Source organism: Chiloscyllium plagiosum, chromosome 37 (genome assembly GCF_004010195.1).
Source record: "Chiloscyllium plagiosum isolate BGI_BamShark_2017 chromosome 37, ASM401019v2, whole genome shotgun sequence".
In the NCBI taxonomy this organism is placed as follows: domain Eukaryota; kingdom Metazoa; phylum Chordata; class Chondrichthyes; order Orectolobiformes; family Hemiscylliidae; genus Chiloscyllium; species Chiloscyllium plagiosum.
In genome coordinates this window covers 28,365,598-28,385,093 of record NC_057746.1, presented here as the reverse complement: position 1 = coordinate 28,385,093, position 19,496 = coordinate 28,365,598, and the positions used below count along the sequence as shown (strand labels likewise).

The following is a 19,496-nucleotide window of genomic DNA, read 5'->3' as shown; positions in this document are numbered from 1 at the left end:
TGAAGAAATTACTCCTCATCTCAGTTCTAAAGGTGTCCCTTCACTCTGAGGCAATGATATCGATACAGTTGTGTGTGAGAGAAAAGTGAATGTGATGGTGAATATACACTAACTTGAAGAGGGATGGAGAAGAGCTGAATGAGGGCCTCATGTGAAGTTCCTCTTGGTTTAATTCCAGCACTCCATAGTTTGAGGTTGACGTCCTACAATTTACCCACTCAAAGGGTTTGGCACGATGGCTGAGGGGACAGTACTATTGTTCGATTCCACGTGCAGGAGAGTGTCTATGTGAAGTTTGCACGTTCTCCACATGTCTGCATGGGTTTCCTCCAGATCCTTTCTACAATGCAAAGATGTGCAGGCTAGGTGGTGTAAACATGGGAGAGGCAGGGGTAGAGGGGCGGGTCTGGGTAGGATGCTCTTCGGAGGATCACTGTGAACTTGAGTAGCCTGCTTCCTTGCTGTAGGGATTCTCTGAAGCCTAACCATTTCTCGATTGGAAGAGTGGAGCTGACATCAAAGATGAATTGAAAGGCTCAAATTATTTCTCAATTTCATCGTGCTTTCTGAACTTTGGGTGGATTTTAACCAGTTATTTTTCAGTTAATTTCAGCTTCTGTCAGTTTTAGTGTAACTGACACTGACCACCCGAACCCTGCCTTCTCATTGGAGAGCTGCTGTATCTCATACTCAGTCCCAGGAAGTGGTGGGAGTCAGTCCCAGAACAGAACAGAGGCCTGGCCCAGGGACTGGGAGGATGAACATTTACAAATCCTGGGTGATGTGTAGAATGGGTCCCGGGGGAGCGTTTGTAATTGGTGACCTGCCTCTTTCCACATGAACCAAGAGAACCTGGATGAACCAGGACAAAAATTATACTTTTATCCCCACTGTTGGATTGCATCCAGGTTTTGCTTAACTGAAGCTCCCAATGTGCAACAGTGATCGTACTGTTTGAAACATCCAGAAAGCTGGTGACCAGTACAATGCATGGAATGATAGATATGGTCTCAGAAATGCACTGTGGAACTGAATTATAACCTGCACACATATGTATTAAATCCTGCTGGGGCAAATGAGATTTGTTTTAGATTTCCTACTTTACTGGTGTGCCTGCAGACTAACCTTTTGAAATTATTGGACTGGGAGAGCCTACTCTGCAATTTCTTTTCGAATGGAATGGCCTTTATTGGCATGTGCACACAAATTAATGCAGTTGTAAGTTTGTAATGGTGTCTTTTGGTGTCAAATTAGGGACAGGATACCCAGGTATAGATACATTAATTGATGTTACAGAATTGAGGTAATGGGAAAATCGACAAGCGTAGAAAATAGAGTTTAAAAAATCCAACATTCACAAATCCTGGGTGATGTGTGGAATGGGTCCCGGGGGAGCGTTTGTAAATGGTGAACTGCCTCTTTCCACATGATCCAAGAGAACCTGGATGAACCAGGACAAAATGATAATATTAATTCTTCAACCTCACTTTCGATGGAACCAACACTCACTTTAACTTCTTTTGTCTAAACATTTATAGAACTTCTTATTTTTTTAAAATATATTTCTGGTTATCTTTCACCAACAGAGTAATTTTCCCATTCTCATTTATCTTCTCACCATTTTTTGGCTCTTTTCTGATATATTGACCAATCTTCTGACCTGCCATCTGTCTTTCCACCATTACCTGTTTTTTCTTTCCGTTTGACACCACCTTTAACATTTTGAGTTAAACATGGGTTGTTGATCCATCCTTTGGATTTTTTCTTACTTATTGAAATGCATCTGCTGTTCGATGTAATCATTGTAACATGTTGCATGTCAAGAATACGGATTCTAACATTTTTTGGAAATTCTTCCATGCAAGTTCAGGGAAATCTACATATTAGTCAATATATTTGGATGCACATTCATGTAAATTCCGATTATTGAAGCCAGAATGTTTGCGTTGATTATTTCATTTGTACTTTGTGTGTGATGTAAACTCTTGATATAATTTCAGGTGATTGCAACACATCATTTTCTGAATCCACTGACACTGGCTTTCTGAAATTCTGCAATGTTTCTTCTGCTTCAGTTACCAGTTTGGATCTTCCATGGTTGGAGGAAGAAATTGCCCTGGATGACTTAAAGGATGTGGACAATAGCGTCTCTTTTGCTTTCTTTACTGTTTCTCTTCTTTTCTGAAAGAAGTTGTTGATTTTTTTTCTGGTATCATGCGTGTTAATGTATATTTGGGGATGGAGATAATACTACTTTTAATTTTGTTACTAATATCACATTTTTTCTTGCCTTTCTGGACTTTAAACTGCGATGTGGCTCAAACTGGAAGGAGTTATGGAGGTGTTTTTGGGATGTAAGTGCCGCGTGTTGACAGGGCGTGGGGCCCCTCACTAAGTGTCTGATGTTGGTTCAGTTTGTTGATTTTTTTGCATACATAACTACTTGCAGTAGTCCTGGTTTATGTATTTTTTGGTTTATGCTCAGCAATTGGTAAGTCAAATTCTTCCTTTTTGGAGTTCAAATGGTGTTATAGAGAGTCATGGCTAATTGTGTCCTGAAATGATGTACCTGGAATATTAGAAGTAGCCATTCGCAAGTGAGAGAAAAAGGTGCTTTCTAGTCTGAGAAAGGAGAGGGTGGAGATAGCCCTTTTACAGGAGACTCATTTTGGTGATATGTCAATTGCAGCAGGATGGGCATATCCAGGTGTATTTCTCTTCCTTCACAAATAGGAGTGTGGGAAAGGCTATGTTTATTTGGAATAATCTTCCATTAAGTCGCTAGTTCAGATTAAACTTGAGTATGGGCAGTTCACCATTCTTAACGCCTCTTTGAATGGTTCTTGACCCCCAGCGCATCACTTTAAATTTTTGATCAATGCATTCTCAAACTGATGGCTCTTGCACCATGGCAGATTATTTTTGGGGAGACTTTATGTGCCTTATGGATCCCACGGTGGAACAAATGCCTAGAGGCACCTCAACACTTCCTTTATAATCTGAGCAACTAGCAGATTTATGTGCAGAATTGGGATTGGTAGCTATCTCGAGGTGTCCTCATCCCACGGGGAGGGATAATACGTTTTTACTAATCTGCACAAGTGTCATATTCGGATTGATCTTTTCGTAACTTCTGCGCCATCCTTGGATACCGTAACATTTTGTACAATTAGAAATGTCACTAATTCTGATCATGCTACAATATATTTAGAGATTGAGGTTAAGAGCAATGTTACAGATCCTCGACATTGGCGAATGGATCCCTGTATTCTGAAGTCCATCGAATAATTCTTCAATGAATGTAAGGTATTGTTAGCCACCAATTTGGATGAGGCCAGTAACCTATCTATTCTTTGGAAGACTGCTAAGACTTATGTCAGGGGGTAATTATCTCTTATTCTTCCAGTCAGAAATGACAGAAGGGGGAGCAGCAATTCCTGCTTGAGGCACAGCTAAGTTCAGCTGAGGAGGCGTAATTTGCTTGGCCCTCATTGGCTAAGCTGCAGCGGGTTACAGCTCTTTGTTCCACCATGAACTCAACGTTCATGCAGACAACAAGGAAGGAATTTGCTTTTGTGAAATAAAGACTGTATGAGCACGGTGACAAGCCGGGCAGATATCGAACATATCTTGCCAGGAGAAATAGATAAGATTAGTTACTTTGTGCAAACCGGCCCTTCAGCCCGAAAAGTCCACATCAACGCGCGACCCACCCAGACCCATTCCCCTACATTTACCCCTTCACCTAACATTACTGGCTATTTTGCATGGTCAATTCACTTTACCTGCCCATTTTTGGACTGTGGGAGGAAATCGGAGCACCCGGAGGAAACCCCCACAGACAGTCACCTGAGGCGGGAATTGAACCCAGGTCTTTGGAGCTGTGAGGCAGCAGTGGTAACCACTCTGCCACCGTGCTGCCCACTAATAGTCCCCAATTAATTACCTCAATTAGGGACAGGATTGGAATGGTTATTTGTGATTTGAAAAAGATCAATGCTACATTTTGGAAAGTTTACTTTGAACTATACCAGTCTGAACGTTGTGAGTGCTAAGATGGAATCCTTCTTTAAGAAACTGGATCTTCCAGGTGTTAGCTCAGAACAGGTATCCTTTCTTAATGCCCCTTTAAGAGAGCAAGAGGTACAGGAGGCTGTGAAGCAGATGCAGAGTGGGAAGGCACCAGGCCATGACGTTCTTCCTGGCAAGTTTTACGAAGAATTTATAACAGATATTAAACATATATGATTACTTGTACAGCCATGATTGCCTCCTGCCATCTTTAAGAGGGGATAATATTTCTCTTATCCTTAAGAAAGGGAAGACCCCAAAGGAATGTGCCTCTTTTAGGCACATCTCACGTTTAAACACTGATGTTAAAACCTTGGCCAAGGTAATTCTGCTGCTTTCCATTGTGAGAGACGACCAGACTGTGTTTTTTAAAAGCCCGTAGATCCTCCAATAATATCAGGAGGTTACTGAATATGATTCAAGTGTGTCAGCAGCAGTCAGTTCAGGTATTAGTGATCTTATTGGATGCAGAAAAGGCATTTGATTGGGTCGATTGGCCATATCTTTTTATACCCTTGAATGATTTGGTTGAGGGGAGTTTTTTTTTAGGAGTGTGAGGGTCGTCTAGCAGTCCAGCAGCGGTTCTCACTAATGGTGTGAGATCTAGTCATTTTAATATGTGTAGGGGCAGTCGGTAAGACTGTCCCTCTCACACTACCTTTTAATCTGAAAGTATGGTTTGGCTAGCAGTGAACGTTTTCATTTTTTTCAGGTCAGGGATTTTATTCAAAAAGGGACTACACTTTTGACCGACTCCTACAGATCTGTCACAGAGGAGAGATTGCTTTGTGCTATAAGTACTCTCTCTGATAATGCTGTTTATCATATATTGGGGGTCTTCTTTCAGAAGACATTGAGCAGCTTTGTGAATTCTTGGAGAGAGAGTTAGGAGTTGCGATGTCTATTGAGACATGGGAGAACATTTCTGAAAATGTGAGAATAATTTCTATCTGTAACAGGACCCTTGCCATGCAGGTAAAGATTCTGCACATGACTCATTTGGCCCCAGAGCACCTCACAAAATTTAAGGTGGGAGCATCTTCACTCTGTTCGAAGTGTAAAATAATTATCAGGACTCTCACTCATTGTCTGTGGTCTTGCGTCAGACAAATATTGGAGTGCTATGGCAGGTGTAATAGAGAGGTTCTTGGGGATCTAAGTTAAGAGGGATCTTATCTCTCTTCCCATGGCCCTCCACAATTTATCTTCTTTGAACACTCATGGGAAAAAATCTCTTTAATATTCTCATTTTTCATGTGAGGAAAAGAATTGTGATGTGGTGGATCCCTAAAAACCTCCAGGCCTGTTGGTTTGGCAGTGGTTAATTATAAACATACTCCAATAGACATTTTTATCAATGTGGTACACCAAAAACTGAAAATTAGTAAAAGATTTGGCGGCTCTTTTTGGAATATTTTGGTGTTGACATATCTGCAATCTTAATTCGGGCTTTTGTGTCACCATGATGATCTATTAAGTCAACTTGATGCTCTTGAGGGAGAATTTAAAATAAATTCACGTGCAATACTCATTGATCTCAGAGATAGGTAGCTACAGTTTGCACCTGACTATCGTTGTATTTTGTTTGCGGTGTTGTTTCTTGTTGATTTTTTTGTTTTAGTGTCATTGAGATATACAGCATGGAAACAGACACGTCGGTTCAACCCGTCCATGCCGAACAGATATCTCAACCCAATCTCGTCCCACCTGCCAGCACCCGCCCTATATCTCTCCAAAACTTTCCTATTCATATGCTCATCCAAATGCCTTTTAAATGTTGCAATTATATCAGCCTCTACCACTTCCTCTGGCAGCTCATTCCAAACATGTACCACACTCTGCATAAAAAAGTTGCTCCTTTGGTCTCTTTTCCATCTTTCCCCTCTCACCCTAAACCTATGCCCTCTCCTGCTGGACTCCCCCATCCCAGGGAAAACACTTTGCCCATTCACCCTATCCATAGCACCCCCCGCCCCCCCCACCCCAACCCCATAATTTTGTAAACCTCTGTCAGGTCACCCCTCATGCACCGATGGTCCAGGGAAAACAGCCCCAGCCTGTTCAGTCTCTTCGTATAGCTCAAATCCTCCAACCCTGGCAACATCCTTGTAATTTTTGTCTGAACCCTTTCAAGTTTCACAACTTCTTTCCGACAGGGAGGAGACCAGAATTGCATGCAATATTCCAAGAGTGGCTGAACCAATGTCCTGTATAGCCGCAACATGACCTCCCGACTCCTGTACTCAGTACTCTGACCAATAAAGGAAAGCATACCAAATGCCTTCTTCACTATCCTATCTATCTGCGACTTCATTTTCAAGGAGCTATGAACCTGCACTCCAAGGTCTCTTTGTTCTGCAACGCTCCCGAGGACTTTACCATTAAGTGTATAAGTTCTGCAAAGATTAGCTTCCCAAAATGAAGCTCCTCGAATTTAAGACAGAGATAGATAGCTTCTTGATTAGTAAAGCGAACAGGTTTGCAGGGAGAAGGCAGGAGAAGGGGGGCTGAGAAATATATCAGCCACGCTCAAATGGAGGAGGGAACCTGATTGGTGTATGACCTCATTCTGCTGCTGCATCTTATAGTCAGCAGAGGGGAAGCTGTCAATTGGATATATTAGCGACTGTCTGATATTTATAATACCTCGTCTCCATCACGAATGATAACATGGTGTCCTAACACTGTCAAGCTCCTTAATAACCTATTGAATGCCTCAAATACAAAGACGGGTATTTGCATAGTGCCTTTGATGATATCTCAAAGCTTCTTACAGTCCATGAAGTATTTCAGAATTGTATTTAATGTTGCAACGTGGACCATAAGTTAGCCAGTCTGTACAGAGCAGGCTCCCATAAACAGGAATGTGAACAGGTCATCTAATTATTTTGATGTTGAATGAGAGATGAATATTGGCTGTGGGATTTTTTTTATATTCACCTCTAAATAACGCTTGTATCAAATTCCCAATACTGCAGCACTCCCTCAGTACTACATTCGTGTCAGTCTTGGATTTTAACGGTCGTATCACACATTGCAAGCTCAGACCACCTACATTCTCCTCCAAATTATTAATATACAGTGTTTCAGCACAGATCACTGCACAACACCACTGGTCACAGATCTCCAGTCAGAAAGACAAACTTCCATCGCCCTCATCAATCTTCTTTGTCACTTCCTCAAAAACCTCAAGGAAGTTTGTCAGATGTGACCTCTCCTCTGCTTTGCCTTTTAATGAGATCATAGCTGATCTGATCATTCTCAAATTGACTTTCTGGACTTAACTTCATAAACTTTGATTCCCTTCCTCGTTAAAAATCTGTCCAACTGAGCCTTGTATATACTGAATGACTCAGCCTCAACAACCCTCTGCAGCATCAAATTCCACACAACTCCAAGAATGCTGGAGAAACTCAGCAGGTTTGGCAGCAGCTGAGGTGCGAGAAATATTTCACATCCAATATGACTCTTGCTCAGAGCTGTTTGTGTCTGTCCAGTGGAAGGGTGTCGAAAATGTTGATATAAGTGATAGATTTGAGAGGATTCACAGTCCTTTTCTCACCACAGAGGTACAGCCCTGCAATGTAAAAGGGAATTCAAGAAGCTGTCATGGAGTCCTTGGTTGGCAGTGGGGAAGCTAATGCCTCAGCCTACTTGAAAACTAATTCATCAATCCTTTGAAACGATCTGGAAGAATCTCAATTTCATTGCCAATCACAAGGTATCCTACAAAAATTAAAATTGCTCGAAAAACTGTAGTAGTGTCACTGGACCTAAAATGTTGTCTCTTCTTTCTCTTCACTCACGCTACCAGATTGCTGATTCTCACCAGCAATTTCTGTTTTGTGGCACACCTTGGCAGTGAAAATTGAAGTTTATGTCACACCAAGTCATCAAAAAACAAAGAATTGCAAATGCTGGTAATCTGAAACAAAACAGAAATTGATGGGAGAATCTGCTTTCTGTGCACAAATGCTGCCTCAGCTGCTGAGTTTCAGTGTTCCAGGAACAGACTGACAAAGAACATTACTGTAAAACTCAACTCATGTCAAAAATCCTCATTCACTGTCACCAAGTCAAATTCATCTTTATGTTATTACTGGTGTTTCATTCAATGGGCTTCAATAATGCTTCTAAATCTTTTATGTGGCAATTTCACAAAAGAATTTTCAAGTCCAGGATCAAATTCCCTCTGAATACTAATTGTATCTCCAGTCGAAAACTCATTCAATTCAGATAAACATGACTTACTTTGAATAAACCCACACTGGCTTTCCTCAATTATCCAGAATTGCTTAACAGTTTGAATATTATCCTTAACATTTCCCACCACCGAGGTTAATCTCACTGACCTGTTGCTGCAGCTTTATGTTTACACTTTATTTAGAAACCAAATCATTGACAATACTACAATATTGAATGAAATGTGGCTGTAAAAACAGGATTGTAGGGCAGGAGGGGAAAGGGGACTGGACTTGGACCAGCCAAATACTCTATCCATGGACCTTCACAACTTCACGGTCTTAAATATGTAGACGTTACCATTGACCAACACGTGACAATTTGCAGATAACACTAAAATAGGCAGTATTGTGGACTGTGAGGAAGGTTCTCAGAAATTGCAACAGGACCTTGATCAGCTGGGGAAGTGGGCCGAGAAATGGCAAATGGAGTTTCATATACATAAGTCTGAGGTCCTGCGTATTGGAAAGTAAAATCAAGGTGAGCAATTCATGATGAATATTAGGGCCTTAAAGAGTGTAGTAGAACAGAGGGACTTGGAGGCCAGGTACACGGTTCTCTGAAAGTGGAGTCACTGGGAGACAGGACAATCACGAAGGCTTTGGCACATTGGCCTTCATCAGTCAGGGTACTGAGTTTAGAAGTTGGGAAGTTATGTTACAGTTGTGTCGGACATTGGTGAGACTGCAAAGAGTCATCGAGATGTACAGCATGGAAACAGACCCTTCAGTCCAACTGTCCACGCCGACAAGATATCCCAACCCAATCTACTCCCATCTGTCAGCGCCCGGCACATATCCCTCCAAACCCATCCAAATGCCTCTTAAATGTTGCAATTGTACCAGCCTCCACACATCCTCTGGCAACTCATTCCATACACATACCACCCACTGTGTGATAAAGTTGCCCCTTAGGTCTCTTTTGTATCTTTCCCCTCTCACCCGAAACCTATGCCATCTAGTTCTGGACTCCCCGACCCCAAGAAAAAGATTTTGTCTATTTATCCTATCCATGCCCCTCATAATTTTGTAAACCTCTATAAGGTCAAATAAAGGATAGCATACCAAATGCCCTCTTCACTATCCTATCTACCTGCGACTCCACTTTCAAGAAGCTATGAACCTGGACTCAAAGGTCTCTTTGTTCAGCAACGCTGCCGAGGACCTTACCATTAAGTGTACAAGTCCTGCTAAGTTTTGCTTTCCCAAAATGCAGCACCTCGCATTTATCTGAATTAAACTCCATCTGCCACCTCTCAGCCTACTGGCCCATTAGCCCATGTGGTCCAGATCCTGTTGCAATCTGAGATAACCCTCTTCGCTGTCCACTACACCTCCAATGTTGGTGTCATCTGCAAACTTCCTAAATATACCTCTTACGTTCGCATCCAAATCATTTATGTAAATGACAAAAAGTAGACGGCCCAGTACCGATCCTTGTGGCAATCCACTGGTCACAGGACTCCAGTCTGAAAAATAATGCTCGAACACCACCCTCTGTCTTCTACCTTTGAGCCAGTTCCATATCCAAATGGCTAGTTCTCCCTGTATTCCGTGAGATCTAACCATGTTAATCAATCTCCCTTGGGGAACCTTCTCTAATGCCATACTGAAGTCCTTATAGATTACATCTACTGTTCTGCCCTCATCAATCTTCTTTGTTACATCCCCAAAAAACTCAACCAAGTTTATGAGACATGATTTCCCACGCACAAAGCCATGTTGACTATCCCGAATCAAGCCTTGCCTTTCCAAATACATGTACATCCTGTCCCTCAGGATTCCCTCCAACAACTTGCCCATCACCGAGGTCAGGCTCACCAGTCTATAGTTTCCTGGATTGACTTTACCGCCCTTCTTAAACAGTGGCACCATCTTTGCCAACCTCCAGTCTTCCGCACGTCACCTGTGCATATCGATAATACAAATATCTCAGCAAGAGGCCCAGCAATCACTTCTCTAGCTTCCCACAGAGCTTTCGGTACACCTGATCGGGTCCTGCGGATTTATCCACCTTTAACCGTTTCAAGACATCCAGCACTTCCTCCTCTGTAATCTGGACATTTTTCAAGGTGCCACTATCTATTTCCCTACAGTCTATATCTTCCATATACTTTTTCACAGTAAATACTGTAAGAAATGGGGAAATGTGTTGTTTTTCAAGGGAGTATTTGAGGGATCTAGGCAAGTATTCCTAGGGAAATGTATCTTTACTTTTAATACGGATTAAAAGTACTAACTTTAATGTATAATTATTAAAGAAATGTTTAAAACAGTAATTTCAGCAAAAAAACTAAGATTTCTGAAACATATAAGCGAGGAACTAAAACATACATTGTTAAGATGTATGTTCAAGAATGGAATATACCTATGAACAATGAAAGATGTTACAAAATAGAAGAAGGGAATATCAAGATACGAGTTTAGCCTTATGTCAGCACGTACAAGGGGGAAAATTGCTAACTTGGAAAGAAGGCGGCAATGGGCGTGGAGTATAGATGAGCAGGGATGGAATGGTAAGAAAGATTGGGTACTGTAGGGATCGGAAGAGGTGACCTCACGTAGCTCAAAAAGTATAACTGTGTAGGACTTTGAAATCTCTTCACTTCAATTGCTTTCTGCAATTGGGGTCCTTTCTTGCAAGATCGTAGAATAAATTGTCTTGTTTCCAGCTTTGGTGGTCTCGTCTAATTTTATTGAGTTTGTTTCTTAAGATTTGGGTGCTCCGGTCCCTAGCTCCGGTCGCTCAGCAATTTCGGAAAAATCGGACAAGGTGCACCCCGCCGATTTCGGCAGTCTCTACTTTCCCTCATTGCTGTGGCGGCTCGGGCTAACGAGATCCGGACTGAGAGACCCTGGAAACAAGACGTGCAGATGCAACGCGGTGGGTTCGGTCGGGTAACTCTTGTGCACAAGACCCGGGTAAGAAAATGGTCTTAAGTAAGTATTATCCGGGTGACCGGGGTAGGCAGTGGGTTTTGTTTTATTGTCAGTCTTTGCCATGAGCAAGGCGCACTAAGACATGGCGGGTTGGTCGGGTAACTCTTATGGACTTAAGACCCGCATTCGGGGGCGGCTGGGATTTGCAGCAGTACTTGCTGTTTCACCGTGGTTCTCGGTGCACTGGAACTTGGTGGGTTGGTCGGTTAACTCTTATGCGGCCGGGATTTGCAGCATTACTTGCTCTTTTGCCACGGTGCGATCGGCACTAAGACGTGGTAGTTCGGTCGGGATACTCTTGTGTACATGAGACCAGGGTGAACGTAAATTTTGGGCGACGTAGATTGACAACGGTTTTGCTGTCTGGTATTGCCGCGGGACGGGGCGCGCATTCGACCAGGTAACTCTTGTGTACAGACCAAGGTATGAAAATTGACCTTCAAGTATTACCTTGATGGTCGGTTCCATATAAGAAGTACGGGGGAATTGGCAACTTAAAAAAAAGAGAATAAAGGTCTTTAATTGGCTAGATTAATCTAACGAGTAAGGTGTCTACCTGATTCGATCACCCAGCCTTAGACCGGTTGTTAAGAGGGAAAACCCCCACGCGAAGGTCAGGACACTGAAGTAGGTGTGGAAGAAAGTGACACCGGACCACAGAGGGGTTAATTAAAATTATATAAAGAACCGGCCGAGTGTTAAAGTGGAAAATAAGAATAGTGAGTTTAACTGTCGAAGGAGACATGTCGGAAAAATGTTAAGAGATTGGAAGTACAATCCTCAGACGCAAGTAAAGGATAAAAAAATGATAAAATGTCAATGGAAAACAGCCTTACAATCAGGAGGAATCAGATTATGCTTCGTGTCAGAAGGGCTAGTAGCTGAAGGGCTACTACTGAGGGTACACTTCGTAACTAACTTATAGCCAGACATCCAGAAAAATATTCAAAACCTCGACGAGTCATTGCGGGAAGCTCCAGGTGTCTGTGAGATCCAGTGTGTGTGTGTGTGTGTGTGTGGATTCAGTCTGAATGCACATTTGTTTGTTGGTGATTGAATGTTCCCTGGAGCTTGAGATCCAAGACTGTTTTGAATCTGATTTCTATTGTGGAAATTTTAACATGATTTATTTTAAGGTTAAGGATTTTGCAAGATTATGAAATAAAATGTTAACTCCTGCGTTTTTTACAGGTCATGACTACCTTACTATTAGTTTCTAACTAATCTCTTTTATCCTTACATAAAAGCGATTTATGGAGGATATGGGAGCAGCACGATCATCCCGAAGCTTTAGACCTAGAGGTGCTAAATTAACTAACAAAGATCTCAAGGTTTCTGGAGTAAAAGGCAAAGAATTCTGAAATCAGAATGCAGGACAATAGCTGACAGACTCTAGGATCTTGAAATATGAGACAATCTTAATAGAGCAGGATGATCTTGTGTTAGTCACAGAGAGTTGCTTGAATCCAGCTGCATTTCTGTGGCGGAGAGAAGGGGGTGGCCCCTGGCAATCCAGAACATGACTGCCTTGATATGACTAAATATCAGATTAAAGTGCGAATGAATTTAAGAAACGTACCGTTGCATGTGAGAGCTCTGTTGTTTATCGACGGGTCCTCCTGGATGATTGAGGGTAAAAGGCACAATGGATATGCTGTAGTAGACGGGATGGAGGGAAGTATTATCGAGGCTGGAAGACTGCTTAACGGCTGGTCAGCCCAAACTTGTGAACTCGATGCCCTAGAAAGAGCTCTTAGAACCTTAGAAAACAAAAAAAGGAACGATATGTACAGACTCCAATTATGCGTTTGGAGTGGTACATACTTTCGAAAAAAAATTGGCAAGAAAGAGGACTGATAAATAACAGAGGAAAAGAACGAGCTCCTGAGGAATTGATAAAACAAGTGCTGGAATCTTTGTTATGCCCGAGAGAAATAATAGTAGTTCATATAAATGGACATCAGAAGGTGAATGACCTGGAGTAAGGGAAAATAGACTGGTCAAAGAGGTAGTTAAAGAAGTGACCCTGAATCCACAAGGAGCAGTCATATATTCCCTAATACCTGCAATTTTTGATCTTCAGAGAGCCCCGTTGTTTACTACAAAGGGAGGAAAGGGACTAAAAGATTTAAAGGCTGCAAAGACAGCAGATGGAGCAGCCTTATCGTAGTTAGTACTCCCCCCATCAAGTCAGAACTGTGCTAAACCAAAAGGCAGGGAGTTGGTTGACGACAGAACTGTGTTAAACCAAAAGGCAGGAAGATGGTTGACGAGGCCATCCTGATGGAAAAAGATGACCTGGTGTTACTAATAGACACCTGTCTCAACCCAGCTACCTTCTTATGGAAGGGAGAACCCCGAGACAAACTAGATTTTGAACATGACTGTTTAGATATCATAGAGTATCAAACCAAAATTAGACAGAACCTGAGAGATCTACCTTTACATGATGGGGATAGATTGTTTATAGATGGATCATCGAGAGTAGTGGAAGGAAAAAGACACAATGGATATGCAGTAGTGGACGGTAACACAAACTAAACAGTGGAGGCAGACCGGCTGCCTAACACATGGTCAGCCCAGACCTGTGAATTGTAGGCATTAAATCAAGCTTTAAAACACTTAGAGAATCGGGATGGGGCAATTTACACTGATTCTAGGAAGGGCTCAAAGGAGGAAGGAACCCAGGGGTGAGACCCTTCCAATGTATATAGGTGGATTACACTGAACTACCTCCAGTTGGAAAACAGAAGTATCTGTTGGTCCTCGTAGACCACTTAACCGGGTGGGTGGCAGTTTTCCCAATATCATTAGCCACCTCAAAAGGAGTGATAAAAACCCTCCTTGAACATATCATCCCATGATATGGAATAGTAGAAAGTATAGATTCAGACCAAGGTAGCCATTTTACAAGGATTAATGGCAGGATTAGAGATCTCTCGGGAATTCCACACCCCTTGGCACCCAACTTCCTCTGGGCAGATGGAACGAATGAATCAAATCTTAAAGAAGCATTTATCTAAGCTAGTCCTAAAGATTCGATTACCAAGGGCAAAATGTTTACCTATCGCATTGTTATGCATTAGGGATGTTCTTTGACATGATATAGGCCTCTCTCCTTATAAGATGATGTTTGGATTACCCTTTTTGGGTGAAAGAGCGGAGTTACCAACTGTAGAGTTCAATGATAAGTTTTTCAGAACTACATTATGGCTATTCTTTGTCTGGCTTTAGGAAGAAGGGTCTGTTGACCCAGATACCTCCACTTGAGTTCGACAACCAGGTGATTGGGTCCTGATCAAGACCTGGAAAGATACCAAACACCACCCAAGCGGGGAGGGACCAATCCTAACCCTCCTGACTACTGAGACAGCTATCCGGACTGCTGAGAAAGGGTGGAGTCATCACACTCGCGTCAAAGGTTCTGTGAATGCCCCATTGGCGGAGTGGCACGCTCATCCTACAGACAACCCTCTGAAAATTAAGCTGAGAAAGAGGGAATGAACTAAGATAAAAGACTGGTTTAATGTTTGATGATTTATATTGTATTGATTGTAAGGGTTGCGTCGACTCACCTCTCCCTGGCGCCTAAAAAGATTAAGATAGGGCGGTAGGCAGGGTTCAAAGATGAATGGGTACTGGTATAGTACTATAATGTTAGTCGTACTAACAGTTCAAGGAAACGGGAAAAATCACTTTACTACACTATGCCAAAGTTATGCCAAACAAGAGAGACTTGCCAACTGTTGGGTCTGTGCAGAAATTCCACATCATGGCGAATCTGGAATCTCCACCTCGGTAATACCGCTCACTAAAGAGGAAGTATATGATGTACAACAATTTGACTCGGGCTCAAATAATACAAAGTGGGAATTTGAAAGGAGTACCTATAAGTTTGCGGGATGGTTCCCAAGACCAGCCCCGAAAACTCAAGGTGATATCAATAGCCTCAGAATTTCCCCACTAAAAGGAGCAGTGAATAAGCATTGCCTCAAAACAAGAAAAGCTGGAGTGGTTGCTGTTACCTTGCTTATATCGTCCCTCACCTCCGAATAGAAAACATGAGCCCAACCCGAGTAAAGAGGGGGGGATAAGACGTAACACCCGAGAGGTCCCTGAAGGAGACTGGTCTACTGTGGACACTACTCCCAAGCTACGGCACCATAAGGGCAGGAGTGGAAATACAGAAACTGGCGGCTGACCTTGAAAATTTAATTAATGATACTGCTGATGCAATGAGAGAAACTCAATCCCAGATATCAGCCATAACCACCGAAATGATAGCAACAAGACTAACAGCTTTACAGAATCGAATGACTTTAGACTACCTCTTGGCCGAAAAATGGGGAAACCTGTGCGCTGATTGGTAAGGAATGCTGCACCTTCATCCCAGACACCTCTTCCATAGTGGAATATAAGGCAGAAATAGTAAAGAAAAAGATAAGCAATATCAGAGAAATTGAGGATGAACTCCGAAAAGGTGAATGATAGAGATGGAGTGATTGGAGACTGACCGGTTGGGGAAAATGGTTAGCTAATTTAGGCATACATGTATTACTAATAATTGTAGGTTTACTAATAGGAATCAATGTGTTAAAATGGATAATGACTCGGCTGGTAATGTCTTTGGGAGGGCAACAATCAATGATGATTATGAATATAACTCAAGTGCAAGAAAGAGAGTGTAGTAGGCGACTCCAAGAGTTTGAGAAAAGGCAGACTTGGGAGGATACAAATGACAAAATTGTGAACCTCGGCACCATAGGGTGAAAAGAGGGCAGAAAATAAAAATTTGAACAACAACAATTGTTTAAAAAAAGAAATGGGGGAATTGTAAGAAATGAGGAAATGTGTTGTTCTTCAAGGGAGTATATGAGGGATCTAGGCAAGTATTAGGGAAATGTATCTTTACTTTTAATGCGGATTAGAAGTTCTAACTTATTAAATTATTAAAGAAATGTTTAAAACAGTAATTTCAGCAAAAAAACTAAGATTGCTGAAACATAGAAGCGAGGCACTAAAATATACATTGTTAAGATGCATGTTCAAGAATGGAATGTACCTATGAACAATGGAAGATGTTACAAAATAGAAGAAGGGAACTTCAAGATACAAGTTTAGCCTTGTGTCAGCACGTACAAGGGGGAAAATTGCCAACTTGGAAAGAAGGGGGCAATGTACGTGGAGTATAGATGAGCAGAGATGGAATGGTAAGAAAGATTGGGTAATGTAGGGATCAGAAGAGGTGACCTCACGTAGCTCAAAAAGTATAATTGTTTAGTACTTTGAAATCTCTTCACTTCAATTGCTTTCTGCAATTGGGGTCGTTCCTAGCAAGATCGTAGAATAAGTTGTCTTGTTTCCAGCTTTGGTGGTCTCATCTAATTTTATTGAGTTTGTGTCTTACAACACTGATGCAAAATATTCATTTAGTATCTCCCCCATTTTATGTAGCTCCACACAAAGGCTGCCTTGCTGATCTTTGAGGGGCCCTATTCTCTCCCCAGTTAAACTTTTGACCTTACTATATTTGTCAAACCCCTTTGGATTCTCCTTAATACTATTTGCCAAAGCTATCTCAAGTCCCCGTTTTGACTTCCTGATTTCCTCTTCAGTATACTCCTACTTTCTTTGTACTCTTCTAAGGATTCACTCGATCTAATCTGACATATGCTTCCTTCTTTTTCTTAACCAAACCCTCAATTTCTTTACTCAATCCAGCATTCCCTATACCTATTAGCCTTCCATTTCACCCTTACAGGAATATACTTTCTCTGGATTCTTGTTATCTCATTTCTGAAGGCTGCCCATTTTCCACCTGTCCCTTTACCTGCGCACATCTGCCTCCAATCAGCTTTCGAAAGTTCTTGCCTAATACCATCAAAATTGGCCTTTCTCCAATTTAGAACTTCAACTTTTAGATCTGGTCTATCCTTTTCCATCACTATTTTGAAACGAAAAGAATTATGGTCGCTGGCCCCAAAGTGCTCCCCGACTGACACCTCAGTCACCTGCCCTGCCTTACTTCCCAAGAATAGGTCAAGTTTTGCACCTTTTCGAGTAGGTACATCCACATTCTGAATCAGAAAATTGTCTTGTACACACTTAAGAAATTCCTCTCCATCTAAACCTTTAACACTTTGGCAATCCAAGTCGATGTTTGGAAAGTTAAAATCTCCTACCATTACTACCCTATCATTCTTACAGATAGCTGAGATCTCCTTACAAGTTTGTTCCTTAGCACAGCCGTAATGCTATACCTTACTTTGCCACTCCCCCTTCTCTCTTGCCTCCCTTTCTATCCTTCTTGTCGCATTTGTATCCTGGAACATTCAGCTGCCAATCGTGCCCATCCAGGAGCCATGTTTCCTTAATTACTAAAATATCCCAGTCCCATGTTCCGAACAATGCCATGAGTTCATCTTCCTTCCCTGTTAGTCCCCTTGCATTGAAATAAATGCAGTTTAATTTATTAGTCCTACCTTTTCCCTGCACTTGGAGTTTTGGGTACAGTTTTGGCCTCCTTGCTGGAGGAAGGATGTTATTAAACTAGAAAGAATGCAGAAGGCTTTTACAAGGATGTTGCCTGGACTCAATGGTCTGAGTTATAGAGAAAGGTTGGACACATGTCGGCTTTTTTTCTTTAGACCGAAGGAGACGGAGTGACGGGGGAATCTTACAGAAGTGAATAAATTCATGAGAGGCATGGATCGGGTGAATGTACTCAGTCTTTTACCCAGGGTTGCAGAATCAAGGAAGAGAGGACATCAGTTTCCAGATAGCGGGAAAAGAATAAAAAGGGGCAAGGATTTTACAGAGAGGGTGGATTGCATACAGAATAAGCTGACAGCGAAGTGGTTGCGACAGGTGCATTAACAGCATTTCAAAGAAATTTGGAGAAATAGGAAAGGTTTAGAAGGATATGGGCCAAGTGCAGGGAAATGAGGTTAGCATGGATAGACCATTTGGGGTTGGCATGGACCAGTTTGGACCGAAGGACCTTTCTCTATGGTGTAGGACTCTATCAATCTCTGACTCTAAGACCCGAAAGTCCAGAGTAAAAGTAGGATAATTTCCAGATAGCTAACACTCCATTGACTTGAAATAGTGAATTTTAAAATAATCCAGACGAAGTTGGAATGCAAGGTATAAGGATACGTATTCTGGAGAAATTGACGAATACAACCTTCACAGGTTTACTCTCTTGGATTTATTGATGAAGTATTTTTTTTTAAAAAAAGTCTTATTTACACTCTAGTGAATCAAAGATGTTGATTTGATTGAAGAAACTATTTTCAAATTTGATAGTGCCCTCCAACATAAATTATAATTACATAAACATAAACATTGTCAAAATCTGAATTGGTTCCGCGCACAGAGTGCAAGAGTAATTAATGATTTTTATGGCATAAATGATGGGTTCACCAATCTCTTTCAAATCTGAGGTTTTCAAATTTTCCAATTTTATGAAAGAGCGGCAACATTCTGGATAACAATTATAAACCTGAACAAAACAAGACTAGTCTCGCTATGTTACTAAATCATGTACATTACTGACACATGGCGGAAGTCTAAAGAAGATCAGACTGAAATGTTTATTTTGATTGAGCCCAGTCCCCCTGCAAAGACCCCACAGACTCTGCAGAGAAATTATTTAAATTTCCCCCAGGAAACACTCCACTGACCCTGCAGGGAAATGATTTGGTGTTCCTCCTGGAAAGACTCCCCTGAGCCCAGTCTGAGACCCACTGACAGATTCATCTCCAACACCGTCATGTAGCGCCACCTCCCGCCTGTGGAGCAACATTACAGGTCCCCGGGTTCCTGCAGCTCACAGCTCACTCTACCCAGTCAGTCCCTCTCTACAATTGAGCTTCTGTTTATTTCTTCTCTCCTCCTCCTTCTTTCCCCCAAAACTGACACCGACCCCCATCAGTTTACAGCTGGCAGGAGGCAGGGGGACGGGGTGAAATTATGGGATGGATCTGTCAGTGCCTTTTAATCCCGCAGATTGTCAGCGGGGCGGAGTTTTTCCCGTCGTCATTCCATCCCGGACTGAAGATGGGAAAGATCCTCTCAGTGAAAGTGTGGGTGAAAGTGTGGAGATGGGACATGGTGTCCGCATTGTAAAATGACACCTGTCCACCCTCATAGTCCAGGAAAACCCCGATCTTCCGGGGATTCACACTCGGGGAGAGGGGGGTCCGTGAGGGGGAGGTGGCGGCAAAATAACCACATCCGGGT

General features: G+C 42.1%; 2 protein-coding genes across 3 annotated transcripts in view; one reads left to right on the top strand and one right to left on the bottom strand.

The window, feature by feature from the left end:
* Positions 1-19,496, top strand: part of LOC122541545 (zinc-binding protein A33-like) — a 267,926-nt gene that overhangs the window by 189,790 nt on the left and 58,640 nt on the right. The window lies entirely within an intron of this gene.
* The window catches only part of LOC122541440 (zinc-binding protein A33-like), a 206,845-nt gene that overhangs the window by 156,669 nt on the left and 30,680 nt on the right, over positions 1-19,496 (bottom strand). The window lies entirely within an intron of this gene.